The following is a 23,791-nucleotide window of genomic DNA, read 5'->3' as shown; positions in this document are numbered from 1 at the left end:
CCAAAGTCGATCGTTTCAAACCGAGACCCTAGATTCACTTCGCACTTTTGGCACAGTCTGCAGGAGGAACTTGGTACTCGTTTGCATCTGAGTACATCTTATCATCCTCAAACCGATGGACAGTTAGAGCGGACTATCCAGACTTTAGAGGATATTCTGCGAGTAGTAGTGCTAGACTTTGGCACTAGTTGACAAGATTCTTTGCCTCTTGTTGAGTTTTCTTACAATAACTTCCAAGCGAGTATCGGTATGGCGCCTTTTGAGGCATTGTATGGCAAGAATTGCCGATCTCCGTTGTTTTGGGATGATTTGTCCGAGTCACCAGATTTGGGACCGGATATGCTTCGAGATATTGCAGAGCAAGTAAAGATCATTCAGTTGAGAATGAAGTCAGCTCAGGATAGACATGAGAAGTATGCGAATGTCAGACGTAGACCTCTGAGTTTCGAGCAGGGAGACCGAGTATTCCTTAAGATTTCCCCTTTCAGAGGCACTGCCAGATTTGGTAAGAGAGGGAAGTTATATCCGAGATTCATCGGGCCATACGAGATTCTGGAGAAGTTAGGCGATCTTGTCTATAGACTTGAACTTCCTCCGTCTTTATCTGGTATTCACGATGTTTTTCACGTCTCTATGCTGCGGAAGTATCATCCAGATCCTTCTCATATTCTTCAGCCTGACAAAGCCGAGTTAGACGAGACTCTGAGCTATTTAGAACGACCAATTCAGATCCTTGATCGGAAAGAGAAGAAACTCAAAACCAAGTTGATTCCGTTGGTGAAAGTGCAGTGGAGCCGTCACAGAGTAGAGGAAGCGACTTGGGAGATAGAATCTGACATGAGACAACGATTTCCAGAGTTATTCAGATGATGTGAGTTCTTCTTACTGTCTTTAGTTTTTTATTCTATCTTATGAGTTGTGATTCTTATTGATTTCGAGGACGAAATCTCTTCATAAAGGGGGAGAATTTTAATGCCCAAATTTTATCTTAATTGAGCTTATTTTAGATAATCAAAGTTTCCAGAGTTCAAGAGCCGACTTGTTTTTTATCAGGGTTTATTTTGCAAATTTTGGAAATTTCAGGGACCAAGATGCAAATTTGATTTTTTATATATTATCTACACTTTTATTGAGTTGGAAAAGTCTTCACCCTCATCCTCTCATCCTCTCCAAGCCGTCTCCCACCATTTTCACGCCTCCAAGCTTTTACATGCTTTGGAAATTCAGTCCGAGCTCGATCCGGCCGTTGGAATTTATTTATGAAGGCAGATTAGCGATCACGGCAGCGAGAGCTTCATTATATCGTAATTTTTTCTACGATCAGATACATTCTATTTTTTGGATGTTTTTAGATTCGATTGAGTTTCGAGTATGTTGTTCTTGGCAGAGTTCTGATCGTTTATTCTCTGTCGGTTTTGAAATAGAGCGAAGTTCGGAATTGTTATGATTTTTGGAAGTTTATTCGAAAACTTGGAGTTTGAGATTTGATGGGTTTGCAGTATTTTTGTTGTATTAGCATCGTTATGGGTTAGTATCGTTGTTATACTGTTGTCTGCATTTCCGGTTTGTTCAGTTATAGTCGTTATGCCGCCGGTCTGAGTTTTGGAGATTTTGAACCGTTTTGTGTTTTTGAACCTTGGCTTGTGATTTGATCGTCGTTTGTTGATCTTCTTTGCCTCCGTACAGATTTGTTTTGAGTTTGGCAAGCCCTGTGTTAGCAGCATTTGATCGTCGATGAATTGGACGAAGAACGGTAAAGAGATTACCTTGAGCAGTCGTTGTTGTTTAGGTTGTTCAGATTTTTATATAACCTTTTGTTGTAGCTTATCCAAAGTTGGAGCTACTTGCATTGAAAGGTAAAAACAGTCATCGTTAGCAGGATAGCATACTCAAGACATCTTGGTTCTTGAGTTTTCCCTTAAAATCACATACTGCATCGATACTTGTTCTAGCATGTGGAACTTGTATTTTGTTGTTATTTGAGTTTTGCTATATGGCTTATGTGTTATGTTTTCTTATGCATTCATCTTGAGTCAAACCTTTGTTTCATCGGGCAGAACATCCCTTTTTAATTAGACATTTTAGGGGCTGTGTTGTGAGTGGCCTTGGTTGTAGAAGTTCACCTAGCGTCAGCATACTCCTCATAGTCGCACCAAAGTCTAGAGGTATGAGATACGTGGCACCACCTCGATCGGGAGAGTCGGTGAGTTGTTACGTGATTTCATCCTCGGGATCCCAAGAGCACAACAGCAATCCCTCATTTATCAGAATTTATATCCCGATTTAAAGACATGCATTTCATTATGTTGATATTGATTATGTTGTTGTCTTGAAAGCATGTTTGTTGTGGTATTACTTGTTATGTTGCTCTTACTGGGAATATCATTCTCACCGGAGTTATCCGGCTATTGCTTTGTTTATTTTGGGTACTTGGCAACAGGAGGAGAATGATCAAGTCAGCGAAGACCTGGTTAACATCAAGTCTGAGAGATAGCAGTGGGACTCGGTTTATAAGTTGAATATGCATGCCAACCTAGTTTTATGTTTTGAGGCATGTTAGAATTTAAACTTGTTATTTTTTGTATTCGGATTGTAATAGCCAGAATCGATGCATGTTCTATCTTTTTGAATGGTTGATCAAATCTAGAACTTCATGTATTATTTGGAGGAACTGCGTTTGTAATGCATGATTATGATTTGAATGTGTGGGAATGTTTTGGAATTGAGTTCCTGAGGTTTCTACTTTGTTTCTGGTTTTGCAGCAGGGGGCGCACGGTTTGCAGTTTTTAGCAGACAGAGCGCACCCCCTTCCGAGCAAGGCAGTAGGTTGCTGTTTTGGCCGCGCTCGATCTGCTATTTTTAGCAGACCGAGCGTGACCCCTGTTGAGAAGAACAGTAGGCTGAATACTTGGAGGCGCCCGGTATGCAATTTTTAGCAGATCGAGCGCACCCCCTTTTTTTTAAAAAAATTCAGTATTACTTTTAATCTTGGATCTTGCATGCTTAATTGTTGTTTAATCCGAGATTAGTTATTTAGAACCGAGGTCTCACACAGACTTTTGTTGAGAGATTTGAGGGTTTGTTATTGCTTGATATTCTCTAACAAAAAACACCCAGAATCCTCCCCGACTTGAGCAACAAGCTGTTAAAAATAAACATCGAAGACAAGGGAAACAAAATTTTAAAAATTAAACACCATAGTACACAACCCCTTTCTAGAAAAAAAAACAAAAAATATGAAGCCCCTACCTTTTCTTACAAAATATAAAAACAAAACGGATTATTCTACGCTATATTTGGAGTACTTCTCCCCCCATGTAATGCAATCATGGATGGCTCGCATGTTGATCACGTGGCTAAGGATCCGTTTGAAATTCCTAGATGACCAATTACGAGAGGTCGAGCTAAAAGGTTTAAAGATGCACTTCAAAAGTTGATGCTAAACTCTCAAAAAGGTGTTGGAACAATTGGAGATCATTATGGAGAAAGTAAATGCGTCATTGAAGTGTTGGACATTGAAAAAAGTGAAGGAATTTGAAATTTGGGCAGAACATATCTCGCTCGATCCATCAAAGTCTACCGATCGAGTGGAGCCAAATTTTTTTCGGGCAGAGGTTTTCTCGCTCGATCTGTCAAACCTTATCGATCGAGCGAACGGAATTTTTACATGCACCAAAGGTGTTTGTGTGTGTGTCGAGAATTTTTCTTATTTATGATTATTTTCTTATTTTTGAGTCTTTTAATTATATTAGGAAACTTTTAGGAGATATCTTTGGTATCTTTTGAGTTATTTTGTGATATCTTTTATTATTTTGTAGTTGCATTATAAATACAACAAAAACATTCATTATTGATATAGAATTCAGATTTTTGATATTGATCAATTAAAATTCTCTCTAGAATTTTTATTAAGCTTTTGCTTACCCAAAAATCAAACTTATCAAATTTCTTCAACTTTGTGGTGTTTGTCAATTGATTATCCTCGTGGGCTTTCAGAAACAGGTTTTCTAAAGGTCCTGTTGTGATCAGTTGTTTCTTCGTGATTGTTTGCTGCTAGTTTCAAGTAAACTAGAGGTGAATAATCCCAAAATTTCTACTTGTTTCAAGATTGGGCAAATTTTTTTTGATTTTTTTTGTTATTGGATTGAGGGTACGATTTTAATATAGTCGTGTTTGCCTTCCATACATTAAGAATTCATATCAGTTGGAATCAGAGCCAAGGTTTTGAATCAAGTAAGTATAATATCTTTTCATTCTTCATGTTCTTCGCTCTTCATCTTTCGTTCTTCATCTGATTCTATTCTATTTCAAATTTTTAAGTCGTTTCTGTGTCAATATTGTCACCCAAGTTTTCATGTCTTGTGCTACAAGTTATCTCAAAAAATAAAAAAAAAGAAAAATTCAAAAATCGGTCAAAAAAACTTGTGGTCAATTATTTTGCTCTTTTTCATCCTTGGGTGCAAGTCAAAAACTCACGTCCATAAATTTAGTCTTCTTGTTTTTGTCAATCTTCGAAAGTCAATCTTCAAATGTCTACAAGTTGTGAACTTGAGAGTTTGATTTACTTCTACACAAAGCAAAAAGCCTTATACATAAATTTTGAGTGAAAATAAAAATAGTGGTTGAGTGAATTTCTTTGGAGTGAATAGTGAGATTTTGGGTGAGGAATTTTATTACTAACGTTTTCTTGCAGGTACAATGAGTTTTTCTAGCCAAAATATTTTTCAAGGTCAAGTGGATGAATTGACCAAGATGATGATGGCGGCTTTGGGTCCAATACATGAGAAGTTGGATAAGCTTGAAGTTAGTGGGGGTGGTAGTAAGAGTAAAAATAAAATATTTGAAGAAGAGGATGATGGTGGTATGGATGAAGAGAGTTTGGGTGAAAATTGGGGTAGAAATAGGAGGGCTCATGAGGGTGATAGAAATAGAAGGGGAGCTGTGAGAGGAAGATACATCGAAGGGGGTCGAGAGGATGGGAATATTAGTGAGATTAAGATGAAGATTCTTTCATTCCATGGGAAATCTTATCCGGAGGATTTTTTAGAGTGGGAGATGAGAGTGGAGTCGGTGTTTGATTGTCACAACTATAGTGACTCAAAAAAAAAATTGGCGGTTGTTGAGTTTGTGGATTATGCTCTTATTTGGTGGGATCAATTTTTTATTTCTAGGAGGAGGAATCGAGAGCGTCCTATTGAGACATGGGAGGAGATGAAGAAAATTTTGCGACAGATATTTGTGCCAAATTACTACTATCGTGACATGTTTAGGCGGCTACAGAATTTGAAGAAAGGTCCAAAGAGTGTAGAGGATTATTTCAAGGAGTTGGACGTTACTATGATCCGGGCAAATATTGAAGAGGACCGTGAAGTAACTATGGCTCGTTTCTTATGTGGTTTGAATAGGGATATTTAAGACCAAGTGGAGATTAGATATTGCATGGATCTTGAAGAGATGGTGCAAATTGCCATGAAAGTGGAACAACAAATCAAAAAAAGAGGCATTGGTCGAAATTATACTGTTGGAGGTTCTTCTACTCCTTGGCGTCCAAACTTTGGCAAACGATAGGATGTCCAGCCGGTGTCCAAAACAAAAATCGACACCAAGAAAGAAACACCAAAGCAAGGAGTGCAAGGTAAATCTAAAACTTCTATTAATCGTTTTAGGGATATCAAATGTTTTAGATGTCAAGGTGTTGGTCATATTTCTAGTCAGTGTCCTAATAAAAAAAATTATGATTGTGAATGCTTGTGGTGAGTTGGAGTCGGAGAGTGAGAAGGAGAATTATGACGGTATGCCTGTGTTGGAGGATCCCGATGATGAGGGATATGATGCTGTGGTTGGAGAATTATTGGTGTCTAGGAGAGTGTTGAATGTGCAACAAAAGGAGGAGGAAGAAAATCAAAGGAAAATTTTGTTTCATACTAGATGCTTTGTGAAAAACAAAGTGTGTAGTGTCATCATTGATGGGGGTAGCTATACTAATTTTGCGAGTAGTGAGCTTGTTGAAAAATTGAGTTTGCCTACTTCAAAGCATCCTCAACCCTATAGATTGCAGTGGTTTAATGATAGTTCTGAAGTGAGAGTGACTAGGCAAGTTGTGGTACTTTTTTCAATTGGGAAATATGAGGATGAAGTGGTGTGTGATGTGGTTCCTATGAAAGCATGTCATGTCTTGTTGGGTAGACCATGACAATTTGATAGGAAGGTGATACGTGATGGTTTTAAAAATATTTATTCTTTTACTATGAAAAAAGAGTCTGTTGTATTGTTGCATATGACTCCAAATCAAGTATGGAAGGATCATTTGAAAAAAAAAGGCCGAAAAAAAAGAGTGAACAAAAAAGTGAGATGACCTTAGGAAAAAAGAATGAAAGAAAAAAATATGAGAAAAAAATTGAGAGGAAAGAGGCCGATAAAAAATATATATATGACCCAAAAGAGTGAGTTGCGAGAGATTTTACATGTGCATACTCCACTTGTGTTGATTTTAAATAAGGAGATTCTCCTTAACACAAGTGATATAGCCGCGGAAATCTTCCAAGCAATGTTGTTTCTCTCTTGCAGGAATTTGAAAATTTATTTCCGGAGGATTTACCTCAAGGATTGCCACCTTTGAGGGGAATTGAGCATCAAATTGATCTTGTACCCGGAAGTGAATTTCCGAATCGTCGAGCTTATTGGATTAATCCGGAAGAAACTAAAGAGCTACAAAGGCAGGTAAGTGAGCTTTTAGATAAAGGAGTTGTGTGTGAGTCAATGTCTCCTTGTGTTGTACCTGTTTTGTTAGTGCCTAAGAAAGACGGTTCATGGAGAATGTGTGTGGATTGTAGAGCCATGAATAACATTACAATAAATTATAGACATCCTATTCCTATACTAGATAATATGTTAGATGAATGGCATGGTTCTATAATTTTTATTAAAATTGATCTTAAAAGTGGTTACCATCAAATTGGAATGAGAGCAGGTGATGAATGGAAAACTGCTTTTAAAACAAATTATGGGTTGTATGAGTGGTTGGTTATACCATTTGGGTTGACTAATGCACTGGTAACGCTATGTCGTGTCACGCCCAAATTACCCAACTCAAATCAGATAACAAAATATGCAGTAGTGTGAGTAGGGATCGTTTCCACGAGAAAAGTGAAATTTAAATAGTGTTTTTAAAATACTGAAAATAATAAAAGAGGTTTTTTGGATTTTATAAACTACTATGCAAGAATTAAAATAAGAAAGATCAATAAAATAACGAGACTTGGTATCGGTCGACTACACCCTTGAAATTATTCATTCGATCATCGATTCTCTAAAAAAAATTAATTCACATTGAATATTCATCATTGGAAATTTAATTCATGTTTCATCTTAATTTTAGTTAACTAGACATCAGAGTTCTAAGTTAACCCTTACCCCATAAATGAACCCAATACCAGCGATAAGATTTAAATCCATGACAGCATTCAAATGAGTAAAACTGATGAATCTAAACAACACAAATACCAGCGATTGTATTTAATCTAGTCAATTGTTGTTCCTACGATTTAACAAATTCACCAGCGGAAAATATTAATCATAGTTGCTTCAAAAATCAGATGATTCAAACAATTAAAGATTTGAATTCTAATTTAGCAATAGATTGTATAGCAAAATCCTAAGGTGATCAATTCTAAAATCTCACATACAAGCATGACAATCAATCCAAAACAACTCTTCATACGCAATTTGGAAGTAAACAATGAAAAATTTGAATATCATGAATAAACAAAATCAAGGGTTCGTCTTCCTTAACCAAGTACTAAACTTATCCACAAATATTCATGAATTCTCTAGAAGAATTCATGAAAGAAAAATTAAATCTAAGAATAGAAGAAAAAAACTCGGAAAAACCTAGCCTCTAAAGTGTTTTTTTTGCCTCTTATGCGTCCAGCCAAATCCTCAAATCCATACAAATCGGAATTTATAAGCCTATTAAAAGACTAGAAACATTAAAAATAAAGTTTCCTAATATAAAAACTCTTTCCCGAATCTGCACGTTGCGCTCGCTTGATCGGTAGAAGTTAACCAATCGAGCGAGAAAATTTTATGCTCCCTGCTGTTTTCATTCTTCTTGCGGATGCTCGATCGGTAAAACATTGCGGATCGAGCGAGCGTCCTTTTATCAACCTTCTGTTCTTCAATTTATCGGCACCGCTCGATCGGTAGAACATTGCGGATCGAGCGGTCACTCTACTCCACAAAAAAACACATCGCGCTACACCCCATCTTCAACTCTCCATATTCAACTCCCTATCTTCAACTCTCCATCACTTCTCTTTTTTTTTTTCCAGTAAAATGCGATGTACTACACAATAAATCCGGGAGAATGTTATGCAGACATGATATATAAAATAAGAACAAAATGCTAAATTACAACATATAAATGCATGCAAAACAACAACAAAATTAAAACATAATAAAAACATAAGCAAGGATGAATCATATATCATAGCCTCAATGATGTTTCTCTCACAAAAAACAAGCTTACAGATACTCTCGATTTTCATGATACACCTCCAGTTAAATGTGAATTAAATATGAACGTGCGTGTGTGTCATGTTATCCGAGCTACATGCAACTTCAAAAGACAAAGTTTCAAGAATGTCCGCCGACCTATAACAATTCAGTGTAAAGCTTCATAATCAAGAATCTTCCTCTCAATAATCCTTTAACACAACAAAACTATCTTGAGATATAACTATGCACCGTCGGATTTTGCACCTGACATTTTTAAAGTCCCAATAATTACCCGCATATTTAGCTATAACTTTGATAGGGTTACAATTTTAACCCCCTTGTCTATAGCCCGGATGGAAATATAATCCCATTAGATCCGCAAACTTAGCTATGAAATAGTGAATATGATTTTATTCATATTCCAAGCCCGAATCGAATTGGTATTTTAAAATTTTCAAAATTTTATCCCCATTTAAACCGCATACTTAGCCGCAAACAAGACGAATAGGATTTCAAACATCTCGCTCGCAACATGGATGGAGTTAATTGCATTTTTATAAACATGGCATAAAAAGTTTTAAAGGTGCGCCCAAGGTTGTATATGCTATATCAAAGAAATCATCGAGATTCAAGAGCTATCAAGTTCCACAAACATCTATTATCATGCAATGGTCCAACAGACATCCACAATATCTAATAAATCACTACACTTCACCGGTTAAACAAGCGTGCTTAAGAATATTCAACAATCAACCTACGGTTTCTCATATCCAATCAAGAGTAAAATTTTTCAAAAATTTCATTTTTTTCACTTCCATCATCATAGGTTAACAATCATCATCCTACTTATGCATACGAAACAAACAAATACAAAATGAATGTAATGAATGTAATGAATGCACCCCCCACACTTAGCTAAAGCATTGCCCTCAATGCTTTAGAACAAAAACAAAAACAACACAACACAACACACAAATAACAAAATGACAATGCAATTCAAATGTAAAACAGAACTCCACTGGTTTAAGTGTTGGCGCTGTCCTCTTCAACGTCTAACAGAATCACGGAAGAATCATATTGAAACTTTGACTGCGGAGGTGGCGGCATTCTATTTCTGAAAACAACAAAAATAAAACATAAAAACAAAATGAAAGATAAAAACTAACTAAAAGAAAAGAACACTGGTTTGCCTCCAAGTCAACACCTCTTTTTACAGTCAGCGGCCCGACTGCATGCTTCCTTTGCTCATGGTGGTTCATATCTAGTTTTTCTAACCACCTTCACCCAATTGTGCAGTTTTGCAGTAATTTTTGGTCTTTGCTTCCTCTGCTTCGATTTCCTGGGTACCTCCCTATCAAACTCCATAGTGAGAGTGTCATTGTTAACATCTATGATGGACTTTGAAGTTTTAAGAAATGGTCTTCCTAACAAAATAGGACTATTCAAATGATTGCTTTTCATGTCAAGAAAATAAAAATCAGCAGGAAAGACCAAATTGTCAACTTGCACAAGAACATATTCTAACAGACCCTAGGATAAATAGTAGATCTATCAGCCATCTGGATAACAATTTCAGTTTTATTTAAAGGCCCTAAGTTTAAGGAAACATAAATAGAGTATGACATGACATTAATCGATGCTCCTAAATCTAGAATGACTCTGTCAAGCTAAACATCTCCTATTTTACAAGGAATAGAAAATATACCTGGGTCCTTGCATTTTGTGGGTACCTTTCTTTAAATTACAGCAGAAACCTATTATCCCAATTCAACTTTCTGACACCCCTTCAGTTTGTGTTTTCTCTTCACAGTACACAACTCTTTAAAAAATTTAGCATAGCGAGGTATTAGTTTGATCCCATCTAACAATGGAATATTTACCTCACATCTACGAAATATTTCATACATCCCCTTTATTTGATAAGTGCATTTTGTGCACTTAATTTGTATATGGTTTTACTTGACTTTTGGAATTTATTGGTAGATATTGCGTGAAATTGTTGTTGTTTTTGTGTTTGTAGGAAGTTATGGATTTTGATGTGTTCAAGTGGAAATAATCTTACAAGATGGAAGTTTACAAGGAAATTCAAGAGTTGGAAAAGTGAAGAAAAAATGCTGAGTTCGAGCAAGAGGCGCGCCCGCCCTATCCTTAGGCGCGCCCGCGCTGTTAATGAAGAATTCGAGATAAAGAGTCGAGCTGGGAGCGCGCCCGCGCTGACACTAGGCGCGCCCGCGCCGTTGAGGGATTTTTAAAAGCATGTTTTGCGAGTTGATAGGGCTCCCGCCCTGTTTTCGACGCGCCCGCGCCGTCGTCTGTTTGGAATTTTAGAGTCCAATTTTTTTATGGAAACTTGGGGGATATATTTCGTATTTTTTTTGGACGATTGTTAGGTCATATTTAAGAGATTTTTCGGAGTCATAGGAGGAATCGATCAGCCACCAATACACACAATATTCGAGAGAGCACTTCTGTGAGTTTTTTTGGAGTTGAAGAACTGAAGATTGCTTGGAACGAAGACGAAGACTTTTCGACCGAACACGGAAGAAAGACTACGGCTTTGTTTCTTCTTTTTAGTTTCTTTTGATTGTTGAATTATGTTTGAGATATTAAACATGATTTGGTTTTTATTGAATTCGAGCATGAACTAAACTTTTCTAGTCTAGAGGTTGACGTAGCTTGGTTGAGACATATTCATGAATCTTTGATTTTAATGAATTGAATTTCTATAGATTAATTGTGTTTCTAGAATTGAATGTCTTCTTAATTTATTGGCCATAAATTGAGTTGTTATATTTACTTAGAATCATTGCTCGGGAGAGGGGATTTTGAGTAGGATCAATAGGAACTACACTGTTAATTGTTTATATAGCTCGGGAGAGTATATAGCTTTAATAGAACCTTTAAGGAACATCATTTTACACATATCACTACATCTAGATTTTTAATAGGGATATTGAAATTGAATTGTAAGATGATACACTCTATTTATTGCTCGGGAGAGGGGAATAGAATACTCTAAGTGTTTTTGGTTATTAATCGAAGGAAATTCATAAAATAGATTAATTAGGATTGAATATTGTCGAGACCAAGTGAAATCAAAACCTCTGGATTATTTTTCTCTGATTGATAATTCCTCAAAATTTGTGTGTGTGTGAGCTGAATAATTTCTATTTATTTATTTTATTTATTCTGCAAAACTCTTGAAGTTTGATTTTCTAGATAAAATTAAGACTATTTTAATTACAAGTATTGAATCTTTTCATTTTACTCCCTGTGGGATTGACACTTTTTCTTTCACTATACTAAAACTTGACACTCGTACGCTTGCGAGGAAAATTTACAACAAGTTTTTGGCGCCGTTGCCGGGGAGTAATTTTGATTATTTTTTAATCTTGTTACCAATTAGTCGAAGTTTTAATTTAGAGTTTTTCTTATTTTAATTTAAGTACTAATAAATTGCTATTGTTCGTAATTGCAGTTTATGCAAAGATCTCAAAGTGCGAATTATTTGCTCTTTGATCCAGAGATTGAACGAACTGCAAGAGCTTTGAGAAAAGCTAGGAGAAAAGAACAATTAAACATGGCTGAAGAAGATGTCAATGAATTGCCTTTGGTGCCAATTAGAGATCATTTCAGGCCAACGATCCAGGCTCACTATTCTGGAATCGCTAGAGGGACAATAAATGCCAACAACTTCGAGTTGAAGCCGGCCTTAATCAACATGGTTCAGCAGAACCAATTCAATGGAACTGCCACAGCTGATCCTCATTTACACTTGCGCACTTTTCTAGAGATTACTGATACTGTTAAAATAAATGGTGTTTCTGAGGATACAATACGCTTACGTTTGTTTCCTTTTTCTCTTAGGGACAAAGCACGGAGTTGGCTGCAGTCATTGCCACTAGGACGCATAACAACTTGGGAGGGCATGGCTGTGAAATTCTTAGAGAAATTCTTTCCACCATCCAAGGCAACCCAGCTAAAGATTGAGATCAGTACCTTTCAACAGCATGATTCAGAACAACTATACGATGCATGGGAAAGGTACAAAGATTTGTTAAGGCGTTGTCCTAATCATAATTTTGCAGATTGGGAAGAAATAGATTTTTTCTACAATGGATTGAATACGCCTACAAGAATGTCTGTGGACTCTGCTGCTGGAGGTACCATATTTGCCAAGGATCCCATTCAGGCATATGATATGCTGGAACAGATGACTATCAATAGTTATCAATGGCCATCTGAACGTATGGGAGTCAAGAAAGGAGTGTACAGTGTGGATCCTCTTACATCCATTACTGCACAGCTATCTGCGTTGAGTACACAAGTGGCTTCTCTGAACAAGGTGAATATCGCAGAACCTGCAGGTGTGTCGGTTGCCATAGATGAATCTCATCCACCTGAGGAAGCTCAATATATCAATCCCAGAGGCTATGGAAACTATCGAGGTAACCCTCCTCTTAATACTTATCATCCTGGTTTACGTAACCATGAAAACTTTTCTTATGCCAACAACAAGAATGTGTTGAAACCCCCTCCGGGATTCAATACAAATCAAGGGGAAGGTAAAGCATCGTTGGAGGATGTGGTGTCTACATTTGTTACTGAATCTAACAAGCGGATGTCGAGAACTGAAACTCGAATGGATAGCATGGAGACACACATGTGTAGTTTGGGAGCTATGATGAAATCCATGGAGACACAGATTGGACAGCTTGCAAATGCTTTGAAGGATCAAAACAGAGGACAGTTTCCCAGCAATACTGAAGTAAATCCAAAATAGCAGTGCAAAGCAGTTGAGTTGAGAAGTGGGAAGAAGTTAGAAGAGAAAGAGCAGAGCAAAGCCAAAGAAAGTGAAGAACCAGTGACTGAAGAAATTGTGGTTGAAGAGCCCAAGAAGGAAGCTGAATCTAAACCGATGTACAAGCCACAACTTCCTTATCCACAGCGGTTTAAGAAGAAGGCACTTGATGAGCAATTTTCCAAGTTTTTAGATATCTTCAAGAAGATACACATCAATATTCCATTTGCAGATGCCTTGGAACAAATGCCTAATTATGCAAAATTCATCAAAGATGTCATGTCTAAGAAGAGGAGATTGCAGGACAACGAAGTGGTGAATTTGACAGAAGAATGTAGCGCAATCCTGCAGAAAAAATTGCCACAAAAGTTGAAGGATCCAGGGAGTTTTACTATCCCTTGTTTTATTGGTGGTTCTAAGGTAAATAGAGCTTTATGTGATTTAGGAGCCAGTATAAATTTAATGCCATTTTCTGTTTACAGGACTTTGGAGCTTGGAGAAGTCAGGGCAACCAACATCACATTACAGCTGGCGGATCGGAGTATCACATACCCACGGGGTATTGTGGAGGATGTTTTGGTAAAGGTCGATAAGTTCATATTTCCAGCAGATTTCATGATTTTGGACATGGATGAAGATGAAGAAACTCCCTTAATTTTTGGGAGACCTTTTCTAGCTACTGCACGCGCATTGATCGATGTACACAAGGGAGAACTCACACTTCGAGTGTTGGAGAACGCGGCGATCAGATCAATCAGCATTGATACCCGGTGCAGCGGAAGTTTAAAAATTTTATATGGAACAATTCCATAATGGGTATCAACCTTACGATTAAATTGTGTGTATGTAAAAATTAAATAACGATTATAAATTTTTACCTCCAATCTCGAAGCGAGATTATGGACACCAACAGATTGCTCTGCTCTTGTTGTATATCCCTGGAACTGATGGACGAACTGTTCTTCAATCAGGTCCACGAACGGATATTTAATCCCTCTGATAGATTGCACTAGAAAATCTATCAGAAGTTTCTACGAAGAGATTAACGAATTTGACCCGTTAAACCAGAATGTAAATCAAAATTCACAGACTGGATTTTTCGAGCAGAGGGGAGAAAGGGGGCGGCCACTACTGAGAGAAAAATAGGGTTTTTTTCGAAAATTGTGACCTGTTGTGTTTAATTTCTGTACTGCAATAACTTATTTATAATGTAGGCCACTAACAGCTTAGGGCCCATTAGTCATAAGTTCAAGCCCGACAAGCAAAGCCCGCATGTTCAGAAATTAATATAAAATTCATCGTGACTCCGATTGATAAACCGATTTCACCAATGTGCACAGAAACCATTTCTGCACCTTTTAAAGTCAAGATAAATTTTTCTGAATCCGAATTCAGTGATTTCCAAAAATGCCCATCCCTATGTCATTTTAGGAAATCTTACTCCTCTACTCATAATTAAGAAGTTCAACTTCTTTGTTCATTAAATTTAACTCTTTAAATTTAACTATCTCAACGGGGATTAAAAATCCATTACTCTGTGTGACCCTCAATGGTTCAGGGATACAGCTAGCCGTGGGCTCACAACTCCTTGTGACTCGGAACAACAATTTCCGACTTGCCCATCGAATCATGGTAAGAGCGCCTAGCAACATCGCCCCATGATTCCCTAGGTATCACTTATAGTGCCTGCAAGAACCAATAGATTTTGGTTAGCGTACAGTACGGTCTCTTCATCCATATATCCCGATCGAATCAACAACCATTGGTATATCGAGAGTCGTTCGAGATTCGATAACTATGCAATACATCTTGAAGATCAAATAGTGACATCGCATGTGTTACTAAGAAACCATTTCTTAAAACACATCATGTACTCTGGCCAGAGATTCGTCACACTAATATCTCCTCAGATCGCATAGGATATCCACACTCGCAAGTATGTGGTGAATCCTTGACAACAAAGCATCGACTCATATATGTGTTGTAACTGTACCCAATCCCGACACCTGATGACCCCAATAGAGTCGGTAAACGAGTCAAAGCACAGTACTAGCATATAGAGTCTCAATGATGTTTCAAGTAATAAGTGTTGGAAAACGCGGCTCTCAGATCAATCACGATTGATACCCGGTGCAGCGGAAGTTTAAAATTTTATTATGGAACAATTCCATAGTGTGGGTATCAACCGTTCAACGATTAAATTATTTGTGTGTGTAAAATTAAATAACAATTATTTAAATTTTACCTTTAATCTCGAAGCGAGATTATTGGACACCACACAGATTTCTCTGCGCTTCTTGTATCTCCCAGGAACTGATGAACTCCTTCTATCAGGTCCACGAATAGAGGTTTAATCCCTCTGATAGATTGCACTAGAAAATCTATCAGAAGTTTTCTGCGAAGAGAATAAACGAATTTGATTCGCTATTCCTGACTGCAATTCAAAATCACAGACCGGAATTTCTCTGACAGAGAGAGGGAGGGGGCGGCCGAATTTCTAGAGAGAGAAGGCTAGGGTTTCGATTTTTCTGTCTCTCAAATTATGACCTGTTATTTAATTTCTGTACTGCAATAACTTATTTATAATGCAGGCCACTAACAGCTTAGGGCCCATTAGTCATAAGTTGAGGCCCGACAAGCAAAGCCCACACGTTCAGAAATTAATATAAAATTCATCGTGACTCCGATTGATAAACCGATTTTACCAATGTGCACAGAAACCATTTCTGCACATTTTATAGTCAAGATAAATTTTCCTGAATCCGAATTCAGTGGTTTCCAAAAATGTCCATCCCTATGTCATTTTAGGAAATCCTACTCCCTTACTCTTATTTAAGAAGTCCAACTTCTTTATTCATTAAATTTAACTCTTTAAATTTAACTATCTCAACGGGGATTAAAACTCCATTACACTGTGTGACCCTCAATGGTTCAGGGATACAGCTAGCCGTGGGCTCACAACTCCTTGTGACTCGGAACAACGATTTCCGACTTGCCCAACGAATCATGGTAAAGCGCCTAGCAACATCGCCCCATGATTCCCTAGGTATCACTGATAGTGCCTACAAGAACCAGTAGATTTTGGTTAGCGTACAGTACGGTCCCTTCATCCATATATCCCGATCGAATCAACAACCATTGGTATATCGAGAGTCGCTCAAGATTCGATAACTATGCAATACATCTTGAAGATCAAATTAGTGACATCGCATGTGCTACTAAGAAACCATTTCTTAAATCACATCAAGTACTCTGGCCAGAGATTCGTCACACTAATATCTCCTCAGATCGCATAAGATATCCACACTCGCAAGTATGTGATGAATCCTTGACAACAATGCATCGACTCCTATATGTGTTGTAACTGTACCCAATCCCGACACCTGATGACCCCCATAGAGTCGGTAAACGAGTCAAAGCACAGTACTAGCATATAGAGTCTCCATGATGTTTCAAGTAGTAAGGACTAATGGTGTACAACCAAAACCGCGGACTTTATCCACTCGATAAGTGATAACCACTTGGAAAGTCCGGATAGGGTAGTTCGATTATTCATCCTATGAATATCCATTTGCATGCTTTGAACATCTCCATTTTCCCTACCAATGAAACGTGGTACTCCGCATCGCAAATGCTAGTCTCAAACTCGAGCGATCCTTATCCTTATTATCGGACGGCTCAATCGACTAGGAACAGTTTAGAATATACAGTGACTATAAGATGTATTTCATGATAAACATCCCCATGTTCTACCACATCTTACATACACTATAGTATATTCAAGGTCTTTATCAAAACAACAATAGTATATCACAATATAACAATATGAAGAAAGATAAAGTCATTGCCATTAATAAAAGTGTAAATTTACATTAAACAAAAGATTGTTTGTACAAAGAGTCATCAAAGCCCATAGCCACAAGTTGGCTCACTGGGCACCCACTCTTTCAATCTCCCACTTGCCCTATAGCCAACTAGTCATACTACGTAGACCCATTGCTTCGCGATGTTTGTCAAACAATGGTCCTGGCAAGGGCTTAGTAAGCGGATCAGCGATATTGTCTGCAGAGGCCACTCGTTCGACAGTGATGTCTCCTCTTTCCACAATCTCCCGGATGATGTGGTATTTCCTCAGTACGTGTTTGGATCTTTGATGAGACCTTGGTTCCTTTGCTTGAGCAACGGCACCCGTGTTGTCACAGTACACCGGGACTGGACCAACAAATTCAGGAATGACGCCCAACTCTTGGACGAACTTCCTCATCCAAACGGCCTCTTTAGCAGCAGCTGATGCTGCAATGTATTCAGCCTCAGTGGTGGAATCCGCTGTGGTGTCCTGCTTGGAACTCTTCCAAGAGACAGCACCGCCATTGAGCATGAACACAAATCCAGAGGTTGACTTCGAGTCATCCACGTCACTTTGGAAGCTAGAGTCGGTATAGCCTTCCAATTTCAGATCTCGTCCTCCATATACCATGAACATATTCTTAGTCCTTCGTAAGTACTTAAGAATGTCCTTCACGGCTTTCCAATGCATTTGACCAGGATTAGACTGATATCTGCTCGTGACACTCAGAGCAAATGCTACATCCGGTCTGGTAGATATCATCCCATACATGATACTACCTATAGCTGACGCATATGGTACATGTGTCATATTCTCTATCTCTTCATCAGTCTTGGGACACATAGACTTGGATAGAGAAACTCCATGACACATGGGTAGATGTCCTCTCTTGGACCCATCCATTGAAAACCGTTTCAATATGGTGTCGATGTAGGTTGATTGAGTGAGTCCTATCATTCTCTTAGATCTATCTCTATAGATCTGTATCCCAAGAATGTAGGATGCCTCACCCAAATCCTTCATCGAGAATCTACCTGATAACCATATCTTTGTTGACTGTAACATCCCTACATCATTCCCAATGAGTAGGATGTCATCAACATAAAGTACTAAGAATGTCACAGCATCCTTAACTACTTTCTTGTACACGCACGGTTCCTCCGGGTTCTTGATGAAACCAAAATCTTTTATTGTTTCATCAAATTTCTGGTTCCAACTTCTTGATGCTTGTTTTAGACCATAAATTGATCTCTGAAGCTTGCATACCTTATGCTCGCTTCCCATGGATGTGAACCCCTCTGGCTGCTTCATATAGATTTCTTCCTTAATGTCTCCATTAAGAAAAGCAGTCTTCACATCCATTTGCCATATCTCATAGTCATACCATGCAGCTATGGCAATAAGGATTCTTATGGACTTGAACATTGCAACTGGTGAAAAGGTTTCATCATAGTCAACTCCTTGTCTTTGAGTATAACCTTTTGCCACCAATCGTGCCTTGTAGGTCAATACCTTACCATCAGACCCAAGCTTTCTCTTGTAGATCCATTTACACCCTATTGGAACAATTCTATCAGGAGGATCTACTAAAGACCAAACTTGGTTTGTATGCATCGAATCCAATTCAGACTGCATAGCTTCAAGCCATAAATTTGAATCCGCATCAGAAATTGCTTCCTTGAAGTTTCTTGGATCACATCCAATGTCGGGTTCATCTTGATCCCCTTCAAGAAGAAGACCATATCGAACAGGAGGTCTAGAAGTCCTCTCGGATCTTCTAGGTTCAGGCGTGTCCGGTAATGGTTCCTGAGGCATAGGATCGTTATTTTGTATTTCGGGTTCTTCTCGAACTTCTTCGAGTTCCATCATCTCGCCTTTCTTATCCAATAAGAACTCCTTCTCCAAGAAGGTGGCATTCCTAGAAACAAACACCTTTGTTTCAGCAGGATAATAGAAATAATATCCGATTGAATTCTTCGGATACCCTACAAAATAACATAAGCTGGATCGACTATCCAACTTATCTCCCACTGTCCGCTTCACGTAAGCAGGACATCCCCAAATCCTCAAGTACGAATACTTAGGAGCTTTGCCATTCCATAACTCGTATGGTGTTTTGTCCACTGCTTTAGTGTGGACGGTGTTCAACAACAATACCGCCGTTTCAAGCGCATAGCCCCAAAACGAAGGTGGAAGTTCAGTGAAGCTCATCATTGATCGAACCATGTCCAACAAAGTTCGATTACGACGCTCCGATACACCATTAAGCTGTGGTGTCATAGGAGGAGTCCACTGAGAGAGAATCCCATTCTCTTTTAGATAGTCCAAAAACTCGGTACTTAAGTATTCTCCACCTCGATCCGATCGAAGTGCTTTAATACTTTTACCTAGCTTGTTTTCTACTTCAGCCTTGAATTCTTTGAACTTTTCAAATGCTTCAGACTTATATTTCATTAAATATAAATACCCATACCTTGAATAATCGTCAGTAAAGGTAATGAAGTAGGTGTGGCCATATTGAGTCCCAACTCTAAATGGTCCACAAACATCTGTATGGATCAAATCCAACAGATTTTGACTACGCTCAGGTTTCCCCTTAAAAGGAGATTTAGTCATTTTTCCTTTTAGGCAGGATTCACAAGTAGGTAGAGAGTTAATATCAGACATATCAAACATGCCCTCTCCCACTAGCTTGTTCATCCTCCTTGAGGAAATATGACCTAGCCTAGCATGCCAAAGGTTCGCCGGGTTTTGACTATCGATTTTTCTTTTGTTTGTTGTTGCCGGTTTATCAATATAATTTATTGGAACGTCTTTCAGTTTTAAGTTGTATAGATCGTTTTCAAGTTGTCCATTTCCAATCAAACATTCATTCTTGTAAATATTGCAAATCCCATTCACAAAATTGCAAGAATAACCATCTCTATCTAGCATAGAAACAGAAATAATGTTTTTAATTAAATCCGGAACAAATAAAACATCTCTTAAAAATAACTTAAAACCGTTCTGCAAAATTAAACAAACATCTCCAATGGCTGTAGCTTCAACTCTGGAACCATTCCCGAGCCTCAGCTGGGTCTCACCCATTCTAAGCCTGCGACTTCTTGTCATCACCTGCAAATCATTGCAAATGTGAGATCCACATCCGGTATCCAATACCCAAGAAGTAGTATTAAGTGAAATGTTTATTTCAATATAGAACATACCCTTTGCAGTTCCCAACTGCTCTAGATATTCCTTGCAGTTGCGCTTCCAATGACCGGGCTTCTTGCAGTAATGGCAAACATCCTTGGATTTTCCATTGTTTGAAGCCTTTGTCTTGTGCTTCTTCTCGGGCTCGACTTTCTTGGGTGGGGCAGAACGTTTCTTGCCCTTCGTACTTGGCCCCTTCTTAGTAGAAGATGAGGAGCCCACCAAGAAAGCTGGTTTATCCTTCTTTAGTGTGGATTCATATGTCACAAGCATATTGACCATCTCTTCAAGGGTGGCCTCTATCTTGTTCATATTAAAATTTACCACAAATCCGTCAAACGAAGAAGGAAGAGACAGAAGCAGTAAATCCACGTTGAGTTCATGCTCCAACACCAAATCAAGGGTCGCTAACTTTTGTATGAGCCAAATCACTCGTACCCCATGATCACGGACCGAAGTCCCTTAACGCATGCGACACGTCATTAGCTCCTTAACAGTAGAGAACCTTTCAGCCCTCGATTGAGCCCCAAAAAGTTCCTTGAGTTGAGCGTGAATGTCAGCAGCATTCACGGTGTCCTCAAATCGCCTCTGGAGTTCATCAGACATCGAGGCTTGCATATAGCATTTGGTCTTGATGTCATGGTCCCACCATGCATCAAGTTTGGCCAATTCCTCCGGACTTACGTCAGCTGGTGCTTCCTTCGGAGGTGATTTCTCTAACACGTAGAGCATCTTCTCCGAAGTCAAGACAATCTTCAACTTCCGGAACCATTCCGTATAGTTTGCGCCAGTTAACTTGTTTTGTTCGAGGATCGAGAATAATGGATTACGCGAATTCATTGTATGAAATACTGAAAAGAAAAACAGACATATATCAATGATTGTTTAAGCAATTTACTAAGACATAAAATAGGCGAATTTAATTTTATGAATCTCACTCCCACTATTTTAACGATTTCACTACCCTCTAGTGAAAACGGGAAACTTTTTCCTTAGTGAGAACATGGAGTCCAATTGACAAACTTATGGTCCCGAATAATATCAGCCAACCATAATTCTCAAAAGGTAGAGCCCAATTGCTTCCAAAGCAACCCCCATGTATTTACCTCATGTCCAATAAGGGCCCAATAATATGACGCCGTTTAAAGTGACATGTCAAGATGACCCATCAATATTAAGTTGTGATGGACGGTCGCCATGTGGATCCCCCAATAATATGAGCCGATCCCATGGGAGTTCCACCCAACTTACAACATGTGTCGATCCAATGTACAGCTTTCCGACGGACGGGCCCCCCCAATAATATGAGCCGGACCGTATCCGCGGGTAGCATCACATACATTGACCGTTGATGGAAGGTAGGAACATTTAAACAAATTTAAATTTCCTTTATTTATCTTGATATCAATTTTAAATCATATTTAAAATGAGGGATTTTTAATTATAAAAATTTGTCTCATCAATTTCAAATTATTGCATGCTTGCCGGATTCACGCAATTATGTCTAAAACATGCATACAATCATAATATCATATATTATATAGGATGATCGATTCCATTTCTAATTGACCCGTGGTTGCCAATCACGAGTCTTAGTCCAATCTTAGGTAATATGCAGTATGCAATGCAATCCTATTACATGTGCTTCCAATTTACATTTCTTCGTCTTTATTGTCTGCTGGGCCCACCATCTTCAAATCTTGATCTCCCACTAAATCTAATGTATTTACAATAAATAACAATGACAAGCAGGGGATACATTTTTAGGGGTGGGAACGGGCCATAAACCAAGCCCACTTTTATTACATATGACATTCATACTGGGCCATAAACCAGGCCCATTAATAAAACCAACAACAATAAAAACAAATGTAAATTCCTAACATACACCTACAAAATTGGTCATGGCAATCGATCATCCTTATCCAATAACATTTAATTCGAAATTAATTTATTGGATAACATGCAGTGGCAATTCAAATTTAAACAGGATAAAATCATATTTTATATATAAAATCTCATTTTACATACAAAATCATATTTTATCTCTTTATCAAATAAAATCATATTTTATCTACAAAATCCAATTTTATGGATAAAATCATATTTTACTCAATATATTTATAAGATAAAATCTTATCATCAATTGTACCAAAAATAATTGATTTCAAAATTCAATTTAAGGATAAAATATTAAAATTTTCCAAAAATTCAAATTTATCCAAAAATCAATTTTAAAGTTTACGGACTCGAACAATTCGATCCGAAATCTCGTGAACCAATCAAAAACAATTTTTGACCGGACCAAAAATAAAATTTTAACACATTAAAATTAATTTTAAATAAAAATTTAATTTTTCCCGCGGGCCGCCCGGGACACTTCCGGGCTGGCCCGCACCCGTGGGCGCGGGCCGGGGCAGCCCGGCTGCCCCTTTAGGGCAGCAACAGTTGCTGCCCTGGCGGCGCCTGGCGCCGCCGCTGGGCGGCGCCGAGCGTCGCCCCGGGGCGACGCTCCGCGCCGCCAGGGCAGCGCTCGGCGCTGCCCAACGCGGCTCTCAGATCAATCACGATTGATACCCGGTGCAGCGGAAGTTTAAAATTTTATTATGGAACAATTCCATAGTGTGGGTATCAACCGTTCAACGATTAAATTATTTGTGTGTGTAAAATTAAATAACAATTATTTAAATTTTACCTTTAATCTCGAAGCGAGATTATTGGACACCACACAGATTTCTCTGCGCTTCTTGTATCTCCCAGGAACTGATGAACTCCTTCTATCAGGTCCACGAATAGAGGTTTAATCCCTCTGATAGATTGCACTAGAAAATCTATCAGAAGTTTTCTGCGAAGAGAATAAACGAATTTGATTCGCTATTCCTGACTGCAATTCAAAATCACAGACCGGAATTTCTCTGACAGAGAGAGGGAGGGGGCGGCCGAATTTCTAGAGAGAGAAGGCTAGGGTTTCGATTTTTCTGTCTCTCAAATTATGACCTGTTATTTAATTTCTGTACTGCAATAACTTATTTATAATGCAGGCCACTAACAGCTTAGGGCCCATTAGTCATAAGTTGAGGCCCGACAAGCAAAGCCCACACGTTCAGAAATTAATATAAAATTCATCGTGACTCCGATTGATAAACCGATTTTACCAATGTGCACAGAAACCATTTCTGCACATTTTATAGTCAAGATAAATTTTCCTGAATCCGAATTCAGTGGTTTCCAAAAATGTCCATCCCTATGTCATTTTAGGAAATCCTACTCCCTTACTCTTATTTAAGAAGTCCAACTTCTTTATTCATTAAATTTAACTCTTTAAATTTAACTATCTCAACGGGGATTAAAACTCCATTACACTGTGTGACCCTCAATGGTTCAGGGATACAGCTAGCCGTGGGCTCACAACTCCTTGTGACTCGGAACAACGATTTCCGACTTGCCCAACGAAT

At 38.3% G+C, this 23,791-nt stretch overlaps 1 non-coding gene and 1 pseudogene across 1 annotated transcript; one reads left to right on the top strand and one right to left on the bottom strand.

The window, feature by feature from the left end:
* Positions 1-4,698: 4,698 nt before the first annotated feature.
* Positions 4,699-23,791, top strand: part of LOC140870867 (uncharacterized) — a 60,285-nt pseudogene continuing 41,192 nt past the window's right edge.
* Positions 12,474-12,579, bottom strand: LOC140870877 (small nucleolar RNA R71). The gene has a single exon (XR_012147559.1). It is a non-coding gene; the product is annotated as a small nucleolar RNA R71 (small nucleolar RNA).

Source organism: Henckelia pumila, unplaced genomic scaffold (genome assembly GCF_033568475.1).
Source record: "Henckelia pumila isolate YLH828 unplaced genomic scaffold, ASM3356847v2 CTG_270:::fragment_1, whole genome shotgun sequence".
Classification (NCBI taxonomy): domain Eukaryota; kingdom Viridiplantae; phylum Streptophyta; class Magnoliopsida; order Lamiales; family Gesneriaceae; genus Henckelia; species Henckelia pumila.
Note: the sequence above shows the minus strand (reverse complement) of the source record. Positions and strands in the feature narration are given on the sequence as shown.